Source organism: Bos javanicus, chromosome 7, assembly GCF_032452875.1.
Source record: "Bos javanicus breed banteng chromosome 7, ARS-OSU_banteng_1.0, whole genome shotgun sequence".
Classification (NCBI taxonomy): domain Eukaryota; kingdom Metazoa; phylum Chordata; class Mammalia; order Artiodactyla; family Bovidae; genus Bos; species Bos javanicus.
The window spans coordinates 3649025-3672680 of NC_083874.1; the positions used below are offsets into that span (position 1 = coordinate 3649025).

General features: G+C 42.8%; 1 long non-coding RNA gene across 1 annotated transcript; it reads right to left on the reverse strand.

Moving 5' to 3' along the window:
* Positions 1 to 252: 252 nt before the first annotated feature.
* Positions 253 to 17727, reverse strand: LOC133250331 (uncharacterized). Its single transcript, XR_009737307.1, has 3 exons — positions 15141 to 17727; positions 14467 to 14558; positions 253 to 11273 (listed from the first exon to the last, which is right to left on the reverse strand). It is a non-coding gene; the product is annotated as an uncharacterized LOC133250331 (long non-coding RNA).
* Between the last annotated feature and the right edge of the window lie 5929 nt (positions 17728 to 23656).

The window sequence follows — 23656 nt, forward strand, 5'->3', positions numbered from 1 at the left end:
TTGCTAGAAAACAAAAAATTTTATGTCACTAGTTAAAGCATAGCAACACAGAGAGCAATTTCTTTCTTCTGAGGCATCTTTTGACCTATAATTTATGTTGGAGCTTCCAAATCTCTGCTAAATTAAATAAAAAGAAATATAAATGCTAGAATCTGAGGTAATAAACCAAAACTGAACTGTAATTGATTACCACACAATAAGTGGCAGAATGCACAAACTTGATAATATAAGCAAATTTATTTATTATTTTAATTTCTTTTTGTAATTTGGTAGAGCTATCCAAATGTTACATCCTGAAATAAACCAATCAGCCTGAAAAACAAAAGGAAGCTAAAATTCATGTAGTGCCCTGGCCAACGAGATAAGCACTGACTTCAGATTTCTTTGCACAAAAATAATCAACAGAACCAATGAGTTCCTACTCATCACAACAGTAATTTCTTAAGTATAAGATCAAAAGCATAGGCATGATGAAATTAAAAAATAGATAAATTAGACATCATGAAAATTAAAATCTTTTATGCATCAAAGGACACTATCAAGAGAATGAAAAGGCAACACACAGAAAGGCAAATGATTTTTTCTTTGGGGAGATTAAATACTTCCATAAATAAACTATTTGCTTACTTTGAAATTAGATATTTTTGTCTTCTTGTTGTTGAGTTATGAGTCTTGGTATACATCAGATATTAATCTCTTTTAAATGACATAAGGGATGCATAAAAGTTTTTAATTTTCCTGATGTCTAATTTATCATTGTCAAATCCAAGATCATGAAGATTTTCCCTCTATGTTTTTTCCCCAAGATTTTTGTAGTTTTAGCTCTTACATTTAAGTCTTGATCCTTTATGAGTTAATCGTTGTGTATATGTGAGGTAAGAGCCCAACCACATTTTTTTCCTGTGGATGTCCAGTTTGCCCACCATAATTTGTGGACAAGAATGAATAGTCTCACTGGATGCTTGGGGCTAGTGCACTGGGACGACCCAGAGGGATGGTATGGGGAGGGAGGAGGGAGGAGGGTTCAGGATGGGGAACACATGTATACCTGTGGCGGATTCATTTTGATATTTGGCAAAACTAATACAATTATGTAAAGTTTAAAAATAAAATAAAATTTAAAAAAAAGAATGAATAGTCTCACTGGATAGTCTTAATATCCATGTTGAAAATTAATTGATCGTATACCTGAGGTTTTATTTCTAGTCCCCCTATTCTGTCCACTTGTCTGTGTCTATCTTTATGTCAGTAGCACACTGTTCTGATTACTGTGGCCTAGAAGTTAAGTTTTAAAATCTGTCTTTTGGACAGTCTTTTTAAGAACAGTCTTTTGGACTCTGTGGGAGAGCGTGAGGGTAGGATTATTCGAGAGAATAGCATTGAAACATGTATATTATCATATGTGAAACAGATCGCCAGTCTAGGTTCGATGCATGAGACAGGGTGCTCAGGGCTGGTGCACTGGGATGACCCAGAGGGATGGGATGAGGAGGGAGGTGGGAGGGGAGTTCAGGATAGGGAGCACATGTACACCCGTGGCGGATTCATGTCAATGTATGGCAAAACCACTACAATACTGTAATTAGCCTCCAATTATAATTAAAAATTTTATATTAGAAAAATAAAAAAATAAAATAAAATCTGGAAATGTGAGTTCTCTAATTATGCTTCTTATTCCAGGCTGTTTTGGTTCTTTGGGCTCCCTTCAAACTCTATATTTTATGTTGGGTATTTTCTAACAACAACAAATAAAAAACCACTGCAATTTTGATAGGAATAGCATTGAATCTGTATATTACTTTACTGTCATCTTAGCAATATTATGTGTTCCAAAGCGTGAACTCAGGATATCTTTTCATTTGCTTAAGTCTTAAAATTCATTTAGGGCTTCCTGGGTGGCTCTGTGGTCAAGGTCTGGGATGTTCATAACCTGCACACTCCTAAACAGGTGAAGAGTCCACCTGCCAATGCAGAAGACACAGATTTGACCCCTGATACATGAAGATCCCACATGCCGTAGAGTGACTAAGCTTGTGTGCCACAACTATTGGGCAAGACAAGGAGCCACAGTTACTAAAGCTCGCATGCCCTAGAGCCTGCATTCCGCAACAAGAGAAGCCACCGCAAAGAGAAGCCCACGCACTGCAGTTAGAGAGTGACCCCCGTTCTCCACAACCAGAGAAAAGCCCAAGCAGCCACGAAGACCCAACACAGCCAAAAATAAATAAATTTAAACTATGTTGTTGTTCAGTCGTGTCCTACTGTTTGCGACTCCATGGACTGCAGCACACCAGGTTTCCCTGTCCTTCACTATTTTGTGGAGTTTTCTCAGACTCATCGATAGTCGATGATGCCACCCAACCATCTCGTCTTCTGTCTTCCCCTTCTCCTCCTGCCCTCAATCTTTCCAGCATCAGGGTCTTTTCCAATGAGTCGGCTCTTCGCATCAGGTGGCCAAAGTATTGGAGCTTCTGAGTCAGCATCGGTCCTTCCAGTGAATATTCAGGACTGATTCCCTTTAGGCTTGACTGGTTTGATCTCCTTGCAGTCCAAGGGACTCTCAAGAGTCTTCTCCAACACCACAGTTTGAAAGCATCAATTCTTTGGCACTCAGACTTTTTTATGCTCCAACTCTCACATCTGTACATGACTACTGGAAAAACCATAGCTTTGACTACATGGACCTTTGTCAGCAAAGCGATGTCTCTGCTTTTTAATACACTGTTTAGGTTTGTCATAGCTTTTCTTCCAAGAAGCAAACATCTTTTAATTTCATGGCTGCAGTCACCATCTGCAGTGATACTGGAGTCCGAGAAAACAAAGTCTGTCACTGTTTCCACTGTTTCCCCACCTATTTCCCATGAAGTGATGGGACTAGATGTGATGATCTTCATTTTTTGAATGTTGAGTTTTAAGCCAGCATTTTCACTCTCCTCTTTCACCCTCATCAAGAGGCTCTTTAGCTCCTCTTTGCTTTCTGCCATAAGAGTGGTGTCATCTGCATATCTGAAATTATTGATATTTCTGGCAATCTTGAGTCCAGCACAGAACCTGCACACTCCAAGACAGGTCTGGCCTCGTTTGGCCCCTGGGAGGGAATCTCTAAGTCCTTGGAATGTCCTGTCTGATAAGAGTATCTTTGCTTAACTGGGGTCTTGGGTTGTTGTTCAGTCCCTCAGTCTTTGGGTTAGTTTTTTTGCACAAATCATGCAATTTTGAGTGACTCAGTAAATGGTCCTTTGTAGGTGGTTGTTGCTGAGTTGCTCAGTCATGTCCAACTCTGCAACCCCATGCAGAGGTCTGCATATATGACTGCAGCACGCCAGGCTTCCCTGTCCTTCACCATCCCCCGGAGCTTGCTCAAACTCATGTTCATTGAGTCTGTGATGCCATCCTACCATCTCATCCTCTATTGTCTGCTTCTCCTCCTGCCTTCAATCTTTCCCAGCATGGGGTCTTTCCTAGGACCCATTGTATATTTCTGAATCCATTGTAAAGTAGCATCTCTCCTGTCATGGGTACTGTTATGAATGTGCTGGAGCACAGTGTTCAGGAGGCCTCAAGAATCAAAGCACTTCCTTGTGCATTACATTTCCAATAAGGTGGAGTGTGTTCAAGAGTGAATCCCCACTCCTTGGCTCTCTCTTTGCCCTTTTCTGAATATACTGGCTGGTATCTTGACAAGCTAATCTACGGGAGTAGTGACCCTATCGTGGCTTAATAATTCCCTTCCTTCGCTGCTTTGTTTGCAGATTGGTCAGCTAGCTGGTTGCCTTTTATTATATATTAAGTGTTAGTCACTCAGTCCTGTCCGACTGTTGGCAACCCCATGGACTGTAGCCCGCAGGCTCTGCTGTCCATAGGATTTTTCCAGGCAAGAATACTGGAGTGGGGTGCCATTCCCTTCTCCAGGGGATCTTCCTGACCGAAGGATCAAACCCAGGCCTCCTGCATTGCAGGCAGATTCTTTGCCTCTGAGTCACCAGGTCGGTGGCCTGGGAAGTGCATTACAGCCACTTGTGAGGGCTTATAGACTGCTTCTAACAGCAACAGGATCTTGGAAGCATGGTTGCTGTCTTTATTGTTTGAAGTGAGGAGTCTGCTTTCTCTCCACATTGCCCCTTATGCGTGCGCTACGCATAGTGAGAGGCTATGTATATACTCACCCGCTTGCCTTTACTGAGTAGTAGGGCTCTTGTCAGAGCAGTAGTCTCTGCCTTCTGAGCTGGGCTCCTGGGGACAGGGCTTTGCTTCCACGATGTCTGTAAGGGTTATCACCACGCACCCAGTGCATCGCCTACCTCAGCCCACAAAGCTGCTTCCATTGGTCAACACGTCCTCATCTGGCTTAGCCAAAGGTTGATGCATTAAGTCCAGTCTGCTAGAGCATGCCAGCTCCATGACGTGTGGGCAGGCGTGCTCTGGGGATCGTGCACCATCAATCGGCAGCAATGTGGCTGGATTTAGGGCTGAGGAGCATTGAAGTCTCACTTTCAGATGGTCCAGGAGAATGGTGTGGTATTTTCCCATTCTCCCAGAAGTCAGCCAATAGCCACCTCTTTGTTCCAGCAAAGAAAGGATGCGGTGAGGGACACACACAGTGGTGGGCTGCCTTGGGGGAGACGTCTCAGCTTCCAGAAGTATGTCACAAGTAGCCGCTACAACTAGAAGCCAAAGGGGCCATCCCTTAATGGTCTGTTCTAGTTGTTTTCAGGAGGAGGCAACATGTCGGCGGGTGTTTCCCAAAGTTCGCATTAACACTCCTATGAACATACAGTCTGAAAGGCTTCTTTAAGTCTGGCAGCACTAAAGCAGGAGCTGAAACTAACACTGTCTTTATGGTTTCAAAGGCTGCTTGGCATCTGCTAGTCCAAGTAAGGGGCTCAAAATCATAGCCATTTAAAGCCTCATAGAGGGGCTTTACTATGAGCTCATAGTTTGAGATCCAGATCCAACAGAACCCTGCCATTCCCAGAGACCCTCTCAGTTATCTACAAGTCTTGGGTATTCTCAAGCCTCCAACTGCCCATTTTCTGTCAGGTAAAAGACCCCACTGTCCTTTGGAAATGGAAAAACCTAGATGTTTGACATGTTGCTTACATACTTGGGCCTTTTTCTGGGAAACCTTATATCCACAACCTGCCAAATAGTTCACAGTTCTGATGGTATTTAGTAGACACTTATCACAGAGAAGGTAATGGCAACCCACTTCAGTGGGTTTTCTGGCCTGGAAAATCCCATGGACAGAGGAGCCTGGTAGGCTGCAGTCCATGGGGTCGCTAAGAGTTGGACACAACTGAGCTACTTCACTTTCACTTTTCCCTTTCATGCATTGGAGAAGGAAATGGCAACCCACTCCAGTATTCTTGCCTGAAGAATCCCGGGGACAGGGGAGCCTGGTGGGCTGCCGTCTATGGGGTCAAACAGAGTCAGACACGACTGAAGAGACTTAGCAGCAGCAGCAGACACTTATCATAAATAGGGCTTACTATGAGCAAGTTATCCCCATATTGGAACATGAGTCCTTTAGCCTATATCAAGTTTCTAAGGTCCATTGCCAGCATTTCCCCAAACAAGGTAGGAGAATTCTTAAATCCTTGAGGCAGGATGGTGCAACAATACTGTCAGATTACATGTGTTTCTGGATCCTGCCATTCAAAAGCAAAAAGCTGCTGTGATTCTTCTGCAATAGGAATGCAGAAAAAAGCATTTTGCAAGTCCAAAACAGAACCAGCTATATTCTCCCAAAATAGTTGTAAGCAGAGTATATGAATTAGGTACCACTGGGTGCAAATCTTGGACTATTTCATTAATAGTTCTCAACTCTTGGACAAAGTGTTACTCTGTTGAGTTCAGCTTTTTGACCAGGATGCTAGGGGTGTTATATGGGGACCTGTAAGGTTTAATCAGTCCTATTTTCAAAAACACCCCTATGTGCTTAGTAACTCAGTCGTGTCCGACTCTCTGCTGAGGGAGGAAAGGAACAGGCTGAGCCGACTCCATCTGAAAAAGAAGGAAACTCCATCTTGAAAAAGAAGGAAACTCCATCTTGCACTTTCAGTGAACTTTGGACCATGTGCCTGGTAGCCATGGAGATAACATACCTACAGCCGAACTGGCCTCCCGGACTGATAAACACCAGATTCCATACCGAGATTTCCCATCGCCAAAAAGAATGTAATGGTCCCCTATGTGGTCAGTCATCTTTGTAATCTTGATGGCACCCATTGGTATAGGCCACAGTGTATAACCAGCTGACCCTTCTGATTATGAATCATGCCTGTAACCTGATTGTATCTCCCTTTGACATTTTTCAGGCTAGGTTTAAGGAATTTGGGGATGTGGGCTTGAGCAGTACACTTAAGGTATAAAAGGTTTTCACAGAAGTCGGTCAGAGTCCTTGGCTAAGAGGAGACTCTGCCTTGGGCCCGCCGGTGTAATAAACTGCACTCCACTATCTGCATTGTCCTTCTGAGCGAGTTTGTTTCCCGGAATGCGTGGCTATAAGATTGTGACCCCATGGACTGTAGCCCACCAGGCTCCTCTGTCCAGGGGGATTCTCCAGGCAAGAATCCTGGGGTGGGTTGTCATGCTCTACTCCAGGGGATCTTCCCAACCCAGGGATCAAACCCAGGTCCCCTGCATTGCAGGCAGATTCTTTACCATCTGAGCCACAAGAGAAGCCCACATGGGGACATGCAAGGTTTAATCAGTCCCATTTTCAAAAACTCCTTGAGAATTGTCTGTATTCCCTTTCGGCCCTCTTGTCTCAAAAGGTATTGCTTTAAAGTAGGTGTCCTAGCATTTTTTTTTAATGAAATTTGTATTGGCCATGCATTCTTGGCCTTCCCAGGGGTGCCATTAACCCACACTTCTGGCCTTACCTTTTCATAGATCTCAGTGGGAAAAGGTTGTCTCCTCTTCAGGAGCATCCATGAGTGCCATCTATAGGCTTAAAGCATAGTCTGGAGGGATTCTGATATCAAACTGCCCTAGAGAAAAAGTTACTTGAGAATTTATTTTACAAAGAAGATCTCTACCCAAAAGAGGGACTGGACATGCCCGGATAGGTAAAAAAAAAAAACAACACTGTGTTTAAGGGTATAGTCCCCTAATTGGCATTCTAGAGGTTATAAGAAGGAACTATTGTGTACTTCCCCAGAGGTTGCAAGAAGGACCAATTTTGCACACACTGGAATATATATATATATAAAAAAAAAAAAACCTGTGTTTCAGGGTGAAGTCCCCTAATTGGCACTCTAGGGGTTGTCAGAAGGACTGATTTTGTCTTTCCCCAGACACTCCCATGCCTGGGATGGATGGAGATGGTTTCTGTGCCACCTTGGTTCACCATGGAGTATGCTACACCTGTATCTATTAGAAAGTCAATTAACTCGTTCCCCACCATCACAGTTACCCAGGGCTCCTGTCGGGACATTTGAATCAAATATCTCAAGTCCAAGGGAGCTCCCAGGTCCCTCCGTTCATCATCAGAGTGTCTTCCTCTTTCTACCATGTGAGAAGCTCCCACCTTTCTTTTGTTGTTATCTTTTTTTATTCCTTAACTGAGGGCAGTTTCTCTCCCAATGGCCTTCCTCCTTACAGGAGGTGCATCGTTCCTTCCCCAGCGGTGGCTCACTTCTCTTCCGGTTACTTGCCCTCTGGGAATCCACTGCTACTGCCGATAATGTAGCGCTCCACCTTGCATCCTCTTGGCTTCTGTTGTTGTTCCCTGTTATGGAACACCTTAAAAGCAACATCTACCAACTGAGAAGGTTTCATTCCCAATGCACCATCTAACTTTTGTCATTTTCTTCTTATATCTGGGGCGCTTTGCCCAGTGAAAGTCATAGTCACCATTCTTATATTTTCAGGGTCCTTAGGGTCAGCATCAGTGTACCACCTACAAGCTTGATAAATTCTTCCTAGAAATTTTTATGGGTCTTCACTGGGTTTTTAGTGTAGCCCCTGAATTTTGTTTAAGCTCTGTTGCCTAGGTACTGCCTTTCGAAAGCCTGCTAAGATACACTTCCTGTAAGGCTTTAGGAGTGGCATACTTCCGTTGTTGGGATCCCAGTCAGGTTCAGCAATAGGAACTGCCAGGTTTGCTTCTGGAGTTCATCTGGATCGGCTAGATAAGGCTGGCGTGCTTCGTCTCTAGCCTTGTCAATGACTGTCCTTCTTTCATCCCCTGTGAGCACCAAATTCATACGAGTATGAATGTCTATCCAAGAGGGATGGTGAAGGGCAAAGGTGGAAGTGAAAAGTTCCATCGTGCGGAGGGGGTCCTCTCGATAAAGTAGGGTCATTGTTTTCCCAATTAAACAAATCTGAAGTTGAAACTGGCTGGTGTATTCATAGACACCCCACTGGTGACCATCTGCATTAAGGCCTCCTAAGTGATATCATAAAAGAATTGATGCTCTTGAACTGCAGCGTTGGAAAAGACTGTTGAGAGTCCCTTGGACTGCAAAGAGATCAAACCAGTCAATCCTCAAGGAAATCAGTCCTGAGCATTCATTGGAAGGACTGATGCTGAAGCTGAAACTCCAATACTTTGGCCAGCTGATGCAAAGAAATGATTCACTGGAAAAGACCCTGATGCTGGGAAAGATTGAAGGCAGGAGGAGAAGGGGATGACAGAGGATGAGATGGTTGGATGACATCACTGACTCAATGGACATGAGTTTGAGCAAGCTCTGGGAGTTAGTGATGGACAGGGAAGCCTGGCGTGCTGCAGTCCATGGGGTTGCAAAGAGTTGGACACGACTAAGCAACTGAACTGAACTGAAGTGATATCAGACAAAGGAGTTTGCCCTGCTCCAGAAGTGGCTTCCAGTCCAAATTGGGTTCCCTATCACATCTAGGATGGTGATACCAAACCAGCCTCCTGTGACCTGGGTGTTAACATAGAAACCTCTAATTCATCTCCAAAAGGAGGGGAAACAGGAGGCGATGGATATGCCCATGGCGTGGGGGCAGCTGGAACAACTGCCAGTGCAGTGTGCTTGGCCAGTGGAGGAGCTGGGTTGGTCGGAGGGGTGGTTAAGTTCTGAAACAGCAAATCCTCACTCTCATGTTCTCCCTCTCCCTCTTGTAGAATAGGTTTCTCCTTGACTTCCCTTTAAGACCGCTGCCCCATAAGGTGGCAGCCATCGGACTTCTTTTCTTCCTGATGTAACAGCCTAAATGCCTCTACATACGGAATCTCATCACTTTTACCTGCCCTTTCACAAAAAAAAATTTGTGAGATTGTATCATAATTAAGTGAGCCATTTAAGGGCCATTGCGCCCCTGATTCTAGTGTATATGGAGACCACACACCACTACAATCGAATATCATCTCTTTCTTAGTCATAGGCCCACAACTGTATCTTGCCATTTAGGATATGACCCAAAAGGCTGTCCTTAGGGACAGATGGAGTATTTCCTCTCTTGATAAGTTCAAGAATCACAAAACAAAGACACGAACAGATTTCAATACCAAAGGAACAAACAGATTCCATTGTGAATAGACACAAAAACAAAAGCAAACAAAGCAGTTCACAAAGCAGGTAAAATCCAATGACAATTCTGCCCTCCAGAAGGGTACCCTGAAACAACAAACAAACGAATTGAGAGGAGAATATGTTCCCAGCTGTACACACGGGAGCAACTTTCCCTAGTATGTGGAGCCCGACAGCTCCTAAATCTCAACTTGCTCCAACTGCCAAGCGCTGGGGCAGCCAGTGCCGCTACAGAAATTGTGAAGGGAAGATCCTCAGGAGAAATGGTCCTGGAAGCTGCAGGCCTTACCTGAAAATTCCCCAACTGGGGCCGGCTCACCACGAGCAGCAAGGCTCCTGGCTGGCTTTGCCAAAATTTGCTACTGAGCCCAAGCTCATTCTGCTCACTCCATGGCAGGCCAATAAATTGCAAGACGAGTTGTTGGAGCAAGGAATGATTACTTTAATCGGAAGGCCAGCAGACAGCGGAGATGGCAGACTAGCCTAAGAACCATCTCATCTCCCTCGGGAATCAGGGTGCTTTTATACACAAGACAGAGAGTGGGAAGGCGCTTTCTGAGGCCGGGAACAGTGGCAGAACAGGGCCGTTAACTGGTTGGGGCTGACAGTTGCTGACTTGGGCGGAGGGGCCCACAGGGGGCTGACAAATGGCTGGGTAGGACTGTGCTGCAGAGCCGGTGTCTGTCTCAGTGGAGCCTGCAGGCCAGTGCCAGGGAAGGAAAGACCCTTTATGCCTTGTGTCCTATCGCTGACCACTGCTACAGTTGGACTTTCCTTGTGGAATAGACAGACTTTGTTTAAACTTTGTGTGATCAAGTTTACCAGTCATTTCCTTTATGGCTTCTGGGTCTCGTTTTATGCTTTAGGAAAAACTTCCTCTCCGATATTGTAGAATGAAAATGATTCATCCATGTTTCTAGGGGTACTTTCATGATTTCAGGTTTACAGTGCATGCCCTCCCACCCAAATCTGCGCTCCTGCAGGTCTAGGAAGATGGGCAGAACGCCCCTGCCTGGCATTATCTCCGGGACTTTTTCTACCTCCCCTCCGGAGCCCAGAGCCGCGCAGTCGCGTAGGGAGACTGTCCCCTTCCCAGCAGACGTCTCTGGAAGTGAACAGTGGTTCTGGGACCTTTCCCAAAAGAATTTTTCCTAGTCCCCCTTCTGCTGCTGGGGTCACGCCGCGCAGGCTTTGAGCTCCCAGGCTGACGCATTTGCTGCCGCTTGTCTGGAGAGACACGCTCAGAGGTGAGCCTGGACCAGGACCCGGCATCCAGGGGGCGGGCGGTGTTTCCTCTCCGTCCTGCGATCAGGATTCCCCCCGCTGACGTTCGCGCCGGTTGTCTGGCGCCACCTGGCGGCCTCTATCATATAGTTTTCAGCTCCAGCGAAACCGGTACGGATCTGGGGGCGGTGCCTTAGGCGAGGGTCTCTTGAGGCTGGAGGCTCTAGAGGGATCATCCAGGCTGTGCCGCGCAGGGGAATGAACGGCTCAGTCATTTTCAAAGACTGGAGGTGCAAGTACTTGGAGGCCATCTCCGCACTTCCGTGCCCCGTTCGGGACCCTCCAGGTGGGTCGAGCGTCACACGCCAGGGCCCACTCTGCCTGTTGGTCTGACCTGGGCCCGCAGGGTTTCAGGGCTGGGATACTGTACCGCGCAGCTAATGGTGTCGTGGACTGTGGTCCCTTTCCAGGAGATGGAGGGGCAGGTGATGTTTTGAAGGAGCCGCTGTCTGATCTGCTGCAAGAGGTGAGACTGGTGGCTGGCTGGGGTGAGTGGGGAGGACAGTAAAAGGAAAGCACTCAGTATCCTGGATGGAAGTGACTCCACTTAGCTTGTGAGAGCAGAGGAGACCCGGCTCATTCAGGTTAGATGGCTGTTGTTATTGGGAACTTCCGCCGGGTGCCCCAAGAGTGTCCTCCTGAATATTGCCGGCCTCTGGGACCTCAGTGAAGCCAATGCCCCATCTACCTGGCCCCAACTTAACCCTCCCACCCAAAGCTGCCTGTGCAAGCGGGGGCCTCTAGCTCAGTCCTACTGATGCCCTCCATACTCACTTCCACCTTGTCCACCCATTCAGATCAGGACTCTGCCCTTGGGGAAAAGAGAACTTGTCCTGGTGGAGAGGCTGGCTGTCAGGGAACTCGCCCATGGGCTGGGCCAGGAAGAGAGAGCTGCTGCCCAGAGTTGGCTTTCAGGTTAGGGGAGGAACTGGGAGCAAGGGTCACCAGGGAGGTTTTCTGCTTCCCTCACTGCCAGGCCCTGGCTAAAGGACCTTTTGGCCCCTAGGGTGGGGGTACGGGCTGGGGGTCTTTTTCTCCTTCTAGCTGGCCTCCCTGTTTCTTAAAAGTAGTAGCCAAGAATGGGTCCAAGGAACCTGTCAATCTTTCTCTTGACCTTCACCTTTCCTTGACCTAGACGTTTTCAGACCAATGGCCTATATCAGACTGTCTTTTCATATCTTTAACACTGTTTGAACCAAACTTAGATTTTGACCTTGACCTTGACCTCACCTTGACCATGACCCCTTTCAGGCCCATATTCTGTCCCTATCATTACTGTATTACTGAATGATTATTTTAATTTAACCTTGACCTGTATATTGACTCTGATACAGACCAAATCCTGTCCTTCACCTTCTTCAGTGTTCTTTGCTACCCCGACTGAAAACTTAAACTTGAATCTGACCCTGAATATGAACTTCACCTGGCATTGTTCTTGACCTTTATCTGTTCCAGTTTTGTAATCTGTTCTTGACTACCATCCTGGCATTCTCTATGACTAACAATTTAACTTCAACCCCAATCTTAATATTGACCCTGACCTTTAACTTTACCTCGACCCTTATTTTAAACAAACTGTATCTCCTATGTACTATCTGGATCCTTTCTGTCACTAATTTGTTAATATGAGCTTGATTTTGGCTTTTTTTTTTTTTTTTTTTTTGCTGTGCCATGTAGTATGTGGGATCTTACTTTCCTGACAAGGAATTGAACTCTCAGCAGTGAAAGCTCAGAGTCCTAACCACTAGACCACTAGGGAACTCCCTGATTTGGGCTTTTATGATATTGAACTTGATCATGGCCTAATTATGACCTTCACCCTTTTCAGAACCATAGTCTCAGTAAACATACTATCTTCACCATTTCTAATAATGACTAAGAATTTGACCTTGATCTTGTTGTCAACTTGACTTTGAAATTGATGTAATCTTGAAATTGACATAGATATTGGTCAAACACAACATGTCTCTAACTGTCTTCCTCAATTTCTCTGTGACCAATAATTTGGCCTTGATCTGACTTTGTGAACTGACTTTCCCCACATTCCTCTTTTCACATATGTCCTGTCCCTTAAATTCATCTTGATCTTCTCTATTACTGACTGAAAATTTGTCCTTGGCTTAAGCCTCAACCTTGCCCTCACCCTTTCCCCTAAACTTGATTTAGATTTGATCTTGCCTCTTCTCAGACCCATACTCTGTATCCTGACAATTTTTATTATTGACTGATTATGTGACCTTGCCCTAGGCTTCTATATTTACTCTGTTTCAGACCAAATCCTGCCATTGATCTTAAGCAGTGTTTATTTCTATCAGATCAGATCAGATCAGTCGCTCAGTCGTGTCCGACTCTTTGCGACCCCTTATCAACCTACCTAGGAATTAACTCTCTCACTCTCTCCCCACCTGTAAGTAAATCTGTAGCAAATGCTTTCCCCTGCCACATTGAGTATAACAGAACAACCCTGCCATTATTGCCAGCCTCTTGAAACTCTGCCTCAGGCCATAATGGCCAGATGCAGTTCTATTCCACAGACAATCAGAGCTCCAGAAGAGCCACACAAAGGCAGGAGCCAGTCAACTCCCAATAACCAGCTAGAGCAGGAATGGGCCTAATCCAGATCCTTGGGTAAATGCAAGAGCTCTGCCTCCTACCTGACTTTGCCCCAGTTCCCCTTGCAGTCTGACCTGGGAAGATTGAAGTGGCTGGCTTGGAACTGTACCCCTTCTTTGGGGAGAAAGGCAGTGGCACCCCACTCCAGTACTCTTGCCTAGAAAATCCCATGGATGGAGGAGCCTGGAAGGCTGCAGTCCATGGGGTCGCTGAGGGTCGGACACGACTGAGCGACTTCCCTTTCACTTTTCACTTTCATGCATTGAAGAAGGAAATGGCAACCCACTCCAGTGTTCTTGCCTGGAGAATCCCAGGGACGGGGGAGCCTGGTGGGCTTCCGTCTGTGGGGTCGCACAGAGTCGGACACGACTGAAGCGACTTAGCAGCAGCAGCAGCAGACATAGCAACCATGCCCCAGTGGGCCCATGGCGGTGTTGGGCATACTCTCTTTGCTCCACAAAGGAGAACTTAGAAAAAACATTTCAGAAGTACATCCAGTAACTGCGTCCCATGAGGAGCCACAGCAGGACCAAGCATTTGGAAAATTCACATTTCCTGATTTCTAAACTTAGTAGAAACTACAGTAATCAAAATGACATGGCCCTGGCACTGAAAAAGCACACAAGGACTTCCTTGGTGTCAGTGGATAAGCGGGAGCTCCCAGTGCAGGGGGCCCAGTTTCAATCCCTGGTCAGGGAACTGGATCCCACATGCTGCAGATAAGAGTTCACAAGCCACAGCGGAGACCCACTGCAGCCAAATAAATAACTTTTTAAAAAGACGTCTAGACTAATGGAATAGAATAGAGAGCTCAGAGATAAACTCTCACATATATGGTCAAGTGGTTTTTAACAAGGGTGCCAAGACCATTCAAGAGTGGAAAAGACAGTCTTTTCAACAAGTAGTGCTGGAAAATCTGGATCTCCCCATGCAAAGGATGAAGTTGAACCCTTACCTAATGCCAGATACAAAAATTAACTCCAAATGGGTAAGGAACTAAACAGGAGACCTAAATTATTAACCTCTTAGAAGAAAACATAGCTGAAAATGTTCTTGACATTACATTTAGCAATGATTCCTTGGATATGACACTTGAGACATCCAGCAGCAATCCACGGGGTCTCACAGAACATGTTTCATCTTCAAATCATGAACCTGTGGGGGACATCTTTTGTTTTTATTTTTTTTTATTGAAGGATAATTGCTTTATAGAATTGTGTTGTTTTCTGTCAAACCTCAACATGAATCAGCCACAGGTATACATATGTCCCCTCTCTTTTGAACCTCCCTCCCATCTCCCTCTGCATCCCACCCCTCTAGAGTGATACAGAGCCTGAGGAAGTGTTTTTAATGCCCTTCTGAGCATACCACCAATCTAATGATCTAACTTTGGGGTATATAACCAAAAAACTGAAAACTTATGTCCACACAGAAACCTGTACAGAAAGCTTCAACAACAAACTTGACCATGCAGAAGAAATAATCAGTGAACAATGTACACATAATTGTGTACAACTGTGTCCCCGAAGAAGAGAGGAAGAAGAGGTTAGAAAGCTTATTTTTAAAAATAATGGCTAAGAGAGTAAATCTTAAGTCTTTCACAGTACATATAAATATCAAACCATTATTTTGTATACCTGAGACTAATATAATGTTATTTGTCAACTATATCTCAATAAAAATAAATAAATAAAAATGTTAAAGAAAAAAGAAAGAATGGCTGAAAAATTCCCAAACCTGTGGAGTGATTTAGACATCCAAGTTCATGAAGCTAATCAGTTCAGTTCAGTTCAGTCGCTCAGTCGTGTCCGACTCTTTGTGACCCCACGAATCGCAGCACGCCAGGCCTCCCTGTCCATCACCAACTCCCGGAGTTTACTCAAACTCATGTCCATCGAGTCGGTGATGCCATCCAGCCATCTCATCCTCTGTCGTCCCATTTTCCTCCTGCCCCTAATCCCTCCCAGCATCAGAGTCTTTTCCAATGAGTCAACTCTTCACATGAGGTGGCCGAAGTATTGGAGTTTCAGCTTTAGCATCAGTCCTTCCAATGAACACCCAGGACTGATCTCCTTTAGGATGGACTGGTTGGATCTCCTTGCAGTCCAAGGGACTCTCAAGAGCTTCTCCCACACCACAGTTCAAAAGTATCAATTCTTCAGCGCTCAGCTTTCTTCACAGTCCAACTCTCACATCCATACATGACCACAAGAAAAACTATAGCCTTGACTAGACGGACCTTTGTTGGCAAAATAATGTCTCTGCTTTTGAATATGCTATCTAGGCTAGTCATAACTTTCCTTCCAAGGAGTAAGCATCTTTTAATTTCATGGCTGCAGTCACCATCTGCAGTGATTTTGGAGCCCCCAAAAATAAAGTCTGACACTGTTTCCACTGTTTCCCCATCTATTTGCCATGAAGTGATGGGACCAGATGCCATGATCTTCGTTTTCTGAATGTTGAGCTTTAGTCCAAATAGATCACCTCAAAATTTCACCCAAAATTATATTCTTCAAGATACATTATAACAGAACTATCAAAAATCAAAACTAAAGAGAGAATGTTAAAAGCAGAAAAGTGAAATTTTTCTCACACAAAGTAACTTATCCACTGCTAAGGCTACATGCAGATTTCTTAGCAGAAACCTTGTGGGCCAGTACAGAATGAAAGCCCTGAAAGAGAAAGACTGCCACCAAGAATACTTTGCCCAGAAAAGTCGTCCTTCAGAAATGAAAGCTAAATAAAGGCTTCTCCAAACAAGCAAAAGCTGAAAGAGTTCAGAACTCTGTAACTTTCTTACAAAAAAATTCTGAAACGAGTTCTTTATGCTGAAACAAAAAGACGCTAATCAGTAATAGAAAAACATGAAAATATACAATACCCCAGTAAAGGTAAGTGTATAGTCATACTCAGAAAACTAAAACTGTAACGTGATGGTGTATCAAGCACTTAACTCCAGGACAAAGTTTTAGGATAAAAGTATTTAAAAAGTAGCTAGCTACTGCTACAATAAGTTTTTAATGGATACACAATATTAAAAGATGTAAATTATGACATTAAAAAACATAAAATGGAGGTGAGTAAAGGGCAGAGTTTGTCAGTGATCAAAGTTAAGTTATTATCAGCTTAAAATAAGCTGTCACATAAGATATTTCAAGGAAGCTTCGGGTAAAATCTATAGTAGTTACACACAAGATAAAAAGAAGGGAAGAAAAGCATACTACTACAGAAAAGCATCAATTCATAAAGGAAAACAGGAACAGAAGGGGAAAAAACTACAAATATTCAGAAAACAAGTATTAAGACAGCATTAGTTTATAGTCTCCCATAGCCTGAATTTCTGGAATTGCAGTTCCAATGGCTATTTCCAAATACACTTGCTTTTGCTGGTTGTTTTTTTTTTTTAATGGCATTAGGGACTTCCCTGGTGGTCCAATGGTTAGGACTCTGCACTTCCACTGCAGGGAGCAGGGAGCACGGGTTCAAACCCTGGTCAGGGAACTAAGATCTTGCGTGCTGTGGCCAGAAAAAAAGGGAAATGCCAGAGAGGGGGGAACATATGTATACCAATGGCTGATCCATGTTGATGCATGGCAAAAACCAATACAATACTGCAATTATCCTTCAAAAAAGAAATGCTGAGTGCCCAAAGTAAATAACTTTTAAAGACCAAAAATAAATAAAAATGCCGTATTGAGGGCATTACCTATCAATAAGTACTTTAAATACAAATGGATTAAATTCTCAATCAAAACACATGGAGCAGTTGTATGAATTAAAAAAAAAAAAAGAGTCAAACTACATGCTTCCTTCAAGAGACTCACTTTAGCTTTAAGAACACACATAGGCCAGACTTCCCGGGTGGTCCCGTGGTGAAGAATCTGCCTGCCAGTGCAGGGAACATGGGGCAATCCCTGGTTTGGCAGGATTCCGCGTGCCTCAGGGCAAGTAAGCCCGTTGGCCACAACTACCGAGCCTCTGCACCGCAGCTATCGAACCCTGAACGCCCTGGAAACCGTGGAAGGCCCGTGCTGCACGTGGAGCCTGGCTCCGCAACAAGAGAAGCTCACACGCCGCGACTAGAGACTAGCCCCACTTACCCAAACTAGAGAACGTCTGCACACAGCGAGAAAGATCCAGCCTACAATAAATAAATAAGCAAATAAATAATTTTTTTAAATAAAAGAACACACATAGGCATAAAGCGAAGGGATAAAAAAAGATATTCTATGCAAATGAAGACCAAAAATGAGTAGGGACAGCTACCCTTTTATCAGACAAATAACGTTTAAGTCAAATAATGTGAAGTGAAAGTCACTCAGTCGTGTCTGACTCTTTGCAACCCCACAGACTATACATACAGTCCATGGACTTCTCCAGGCCAGAGTACTGGAGTGGGTAGCAGACAAAGAGTAGCCATGGGGGGCTGTTTTTATTGGGATTCAAAGAATCTAAGGTTGGGGTGTCCAGAGTTTTGTAGATTCACCCTTTATTGGTTAATTTAAGCTTAAGAGCAGGGATTAGGGCACAGAAAGGGAGAAGCAGGGTTACTCAAGTGGTCAGGTATCTAGGTTACCCAGGGCTTTCTGAAAGAGTGAACTTCAGGAGCAGAGGTGGTCTAATTCCTTCCCTGGGCTATCAATTGTGTCATGCAGTTGCCAAGATGTTTATTCAAGATGGATATCTTTTGAAATGAATGCCTTAACAATCAAAAGCTTAAAGTCAGGCACTTACATAACGATAAATGCCTACATTTTTTAAAAATCTCAAATAACCTAACATTTTACCTCAAGGAACTAGAAAAAGTAGAACAAAGGGCAAAGTTAGCAGAAGAAAGGAAATAACAAGATCATAGGGAGAAATAAATGAAATAGAGATTAGTAAAACAACAGAAAAGAAAATGAAACTGAGTTTTGGTTTTTGGAAAAGACAAAATTGACAAACCATTAGCCAGACTTACCAAGAAAAAAGGATAGGACTAAATAAATAAAATTATAAATGAAAGAAAAGATATCTTACTAATATCACAGATAAACAGTTGACCCTTGAACAACAGGTTTGAACTGTGTGGGTCCACTTATACATGGATTTTTTTTCCACTAAATATGTACTACAATACTACACTAGCCACAGTTGGTTAAATTCAAGAATTCACAATATAACAGATATAGAGGATTGACTTAAAGTTATACACAGATTTTTTTTACTGCAGAGAGGGTCAGCGCCCCTAACACACAAAGTTGTTCAAGGGTCCATAATGCAAAGGATAATTCAGTTCAGTTCAGTTCAGTTCAGTCGCTCAGTCGTGTCCGACTCTTTGCGACCCCATGAATCTCAGCACGCCAGGCCTCCCTGTCCATCACCAACTCCCAGAGTTCACTCAGACTCATGTCCATCGAGTCAGTGATGCCATCCAACCATCTCATCCTCTGTCGTCCCCTTCTCCTCCTGCTCCCAATCCCTCCCAGCATCAGAGTCTTTTCCAATGAGTCAACTCTTCGCATGAGGTGGCCAAAGTACTGGAGTTTTAGCTTTAGCATCAGTCCTTCCAAAGAACACCCAGGGCTGATCTCCTTTAGAATGGACTAGTTGGATCTCCTTGCAGTCCAAGGGACTCTCAAGAGTCTTCTCCAACGCCACAGTTCAAAAGCATCAATTCTTCAGCACTCAGCCTTCTTCGCAGTCCAACTCTCACATCCATACATGACCACTGAAAAAACCATAGCCTTGACTAGACGGACCTTTGTTGGCAAAGTAATGTCTCTGCTTTTGAATATGCTATCTAGGTTGGTCATAACTTTCCTTCCAAGGAGTAAGCATCTTTTAATTTCATGGCTGCGGTCACCATCTGCAGTGATTTTGGAATCCAAAAAAATAAAGTCTGACACTGTTTCCACTGTCTCCCCATCTATTTGCCATGAAGTGATGGGACCAGATGCCATGATCTTCGTTTTCTGAATGTTGAGCTTTAAGCCAACTTTTTCACTCTCCTCTTTCACTTTCATCAAGAGGCTTTTTAGTTCCTCTTCACTTTCTGCCATAAGGGTGGTGTCATCTGCATATCTGAGGTTATTGATATTTCTCCCGGCAATCTTGATTCCAGCTTGTGCTTCTTCCAGTCCAGCGTTTCTCGTGATGTACTCTGCATGTAAGTTAAAAACCAGGGTGACAATATACAGCCTTGACGTACTCCTTTTCCTATTTGGAACCAGTCTGTTGTTCCATGTCCAGTTCTAACTGTTGCTTCCTGACCTGCATACAGATTTCTCAAGAGGCAGGTCAGGTGGTCTGGTATTCCCATCTCTTTCAGAATTTTCCACAGTTTATTGTGATGCACACAGTCAAAGGCTTTGGCATAGTCAATAAAGCAGAAATAGATGTTTTTCTGGAACTCTCTTGCTTTTTCGATGATCCAGTGGATGTTGGCAATTTGATCTCTGGTTCCTCTGCCTTTTCTAAAACCAGCTTGAACATCAGGAAGTTCACAGTTCACGTACTGCTGAAGCCTGGCTTGGAGAATTTTGAGCATTACTTTACTAGCATGTGAGATGAGTGCAATTGTGCAGTAGTTTGAGCATTCTTTGGGATTGGAATGAAAACTGACCTTTTCCAGTCCTGTGGCCACTGCTGAGTTTTCCAAATTTGCTGGTATATTGAGTGCAGCACTTTCACAGCATCATCTTTCAGGATTTGAAATAGCTCAACTGGAATTCCATCACCTCCACTAGTGATGTTCGTAGTGATGCTTTCTAAGGCCCACTTGACTTCACATTCCAGGATGTCTGGCTCTAGGTCAGTGATCACACCATCATGATTATCTGGGTTGTGAAGATCTTTTTTGTACAGTTCTTCTGTGTATTCTTGCCACCTCTTCTTAATATCTTCTGCTTCTGTTAGGTCCATACCATTTCTGTCCTTTATCGAGCCCATCTTTGCATGAAATGTTCCCTTGGCATCTCTAATTTTCTTGAAGAGATCTCTAGTCTTTCCCATTCTGTTGTTTTCCTCTATTTCTTTGCATTGATCACTGAGGAAGGCTTTATTATCTCTTCTTGCTATTCTTTGGAACTCTGCATTCAGATGCTTATATCTTTCCTTTTCTCCTTTGCTTTTTGCTTCTCTTCTTTTCACAGCTATTTGTAAGGCCTCCCCAGACAGCCATTTAGATTACTATAAACAGTAACAGTCAAAAAATAGTCAACAAATTGGACAAGCTAGTAGAAATGGATAAATTCCTAGAAACATACCACCTACCAAGTCTGAATAAGGAAAAATAGAAACTGTGAACAGATCAATAACAAGTAAGGAGGCTGAATCAGGAATTAAAGACTCCCAGGAAGGAAAACTCCAGTTTTCTACCAATTCTACCAATCAAGGGTAAATTAGCACCAATCATTCTCAAACTCTTCCAAAAAATAGAATAGTAAAGAACATCTCCAAATTTACTTTACAAGCCCAACACTATCTTGATACCAAAGCCAGATAAGGAGCCTAAAAGAAAATAAAATTATAAGCCAATATCCCTGATGAACATGGATGCAAATTTTCTCAATAAAATATTAGCACACCAAGTTCAACAGCACATTGCAAGAATCACACATCATGAAGAAGCAAAATTTATCCCTAGGATGCAAGGATAGTTCAAGACGCACAAATCAGTAAATATAGTACACCGCACTAATTGAATGAAAGACAAAAATCATGTAATCATTTCAGTAGATGCCAAAAAAGCATTTGACAAAATTTGACATACTATCATGATAAAGACTCTCAAAAGAAGTGAGTATGAAAGGAACATACCTCAACATAACAAAGGTCATAAGTAAAAACCCAAAGCTAACATCATACTTTATCGAAAAAGACTAAACATTTTCCCACTAAGATCAGAAATAAGACAAGCATGCTCACTCTCACCACTCCTATTCAACACAGTACTGGAAGCCCTAGTCAGAGTGATCAGACAAGGAAAAAAATAAAACAAAAAACATCCAAATTGAAAAAAAAAAAGTAAAATTTTTTCTATCAGCTGATATGATTTTTTTAATAAATCCTAGACTCCTCAAAAAAATTGTTAAAACAAACAAATTTAGCAAAATTTCAGGATACAAAATCAACATACAAAGAGACTTCCCTGGCAGTCCAGAGGTTAAGACTCTGTGTTTCCACTGCAGGGTGTGGGTTTGATCCCTGGTAGGGTACCCTAGGATCCTGCATTCTGAACAGTGCTAAAAAAAAAAAAAAATTCAACATAAAAAAATTGGTTCCATATCTATACACCAACAATAAACTATCTGAAAAAGAAAGAAACAATCCTACTCAGAGTAGCATCATAAACAATAAAATGCCTAGGGGTAAATTCAACCAAGAGAAAGATAAATACAAATATATATAGATATAAATATAGACACACTGAAAACTATATGACATTGATGAAAAAATGGAAGAAGAGACAAATAAATGGGAAAATATCCCATGTTCACAGATCAGGAGAGCTAATATCATTGAAATTTCCATACCACCCAAAGCCATCTACAGATTCAATGCAAACGCTGTCAAAATTCCAACGGCATTTTTCACAGCAATAAAATAAACAATCCTAAAATTTGCATGGAACCCAAAATACCCTGAGTAGACAAATACTGAGAAAGAACAAAGCTGGAGGCATCATACTTCTGATTTCCTTATTGCAAAAATATAGTAATCAAAACAGTACAGTATTTGCATAAAAACAGACACATACACCAATGAGACAGAATCATTTGCCCGGAAACAAACCCATGCATATATGGTCAACTAATGTGTGACAAGAAAGCCGAGAATACCCAATGGGGAAATTCAGTCTCTTGAATAAATGCCAATGAGAAACCTGGATATCCATATGCAAAAGAATGAAATTAGAACCTATCTTACACCACTCACAATGAAGTAGATTAAAGATTTAAACATAAGTCTAACACTGTAAAAAGCCTAGAAGAAAACAAAGGGGAATGAGTTCCTTGACATTGGTCTTGATAGCATTTCATGAATATGACAGCAAAAGCGTAAGCAAGAGAAAGAAAAATTAGTGAGAAACTACATCAAACTAAAAGAAGTAAAAGAAGTGATCAACAGGAATAACAAAAAGGCAACCTGTATAACAGAAGAAAATATTTCAACCCCAGATATATGATAATAGATTAATGTCCAAAATATAAAAGGAACACCTATGATTCAATAGCAAAAAAAAAAATCCAATTTAAAAATGAGCAGAGGGTATGAATAGACATTTTTCCAAAGTTCTATAAATGGCCAACAGGTACATCAAAAGGTGTTCAACGTGACTATCGGAGAAACACAAATAAAAATCATAATGAGATAGCATCTCATCCCTAAAATGGCTTTTGTCGAAAAGACAAGAAATATCAAAAGCTGGCAAGGATTTGGAGAAAACTGTGCACAATTGGTGGGAATGTTAAACTGGCATGGCCACCTCAGAAAACAGCATGGAGTTTCCTCAAAGATTTAAAATTAGAGCTGCCGTGTGGTCCAGCAATCATACTCTGGGTATATATCCAAAGCAAAAGAAATCACTATCTAAGGAAGTTAGATCAGTCTCTCAAAGAGCTATGTGCACTCCCGTGTGCATTGCAGCATTAATCACAATAGGCAAGACACAGAAAAAATCTAAGTGTTTGTTGACACTGTATGGATAATGAAAATGTGAGGTATATACATAGTACAAATATATGTGTATATGTGTTTATAAAACATACATATTACAAATACATATATCAATAAAATGTGGTATATGTACATATATATATATGTACATACATACATTCAGCCAATTAAAAAAAAGGAAATCCTGCCATTTGAGACAACCTGGATGGACCTTAAGGATATTATGGTAAGTGAAAGAAGTCAGAGACAGAAGAGAAAGACAAATACTTTATGATCACACGATTTATATTTGAGATCTAAAAACCTGGAACTCAGAGAGTGGAGGGGTAGTTCCCAGGGCTGAGGAGTGAAGGAAATGGAGTGATGTTGGCCAAAGGGTATAAACTTCTAGATACAAGATGAATATGTTCTGGGGATGTAATGTACAGCATGATGACTATAGTTAATACTGTACTGTATAATTAAAAATTGATAAAAGAAAGAAAGTGAAGTCACTCAGTCATATCCGGTTCTTCTGTGACACCATGGACTGTAGCCTACCAGGCTCCTCTATCCACAGAATTTTCCAGGCAAAAATACTGGAATGGGTTGCC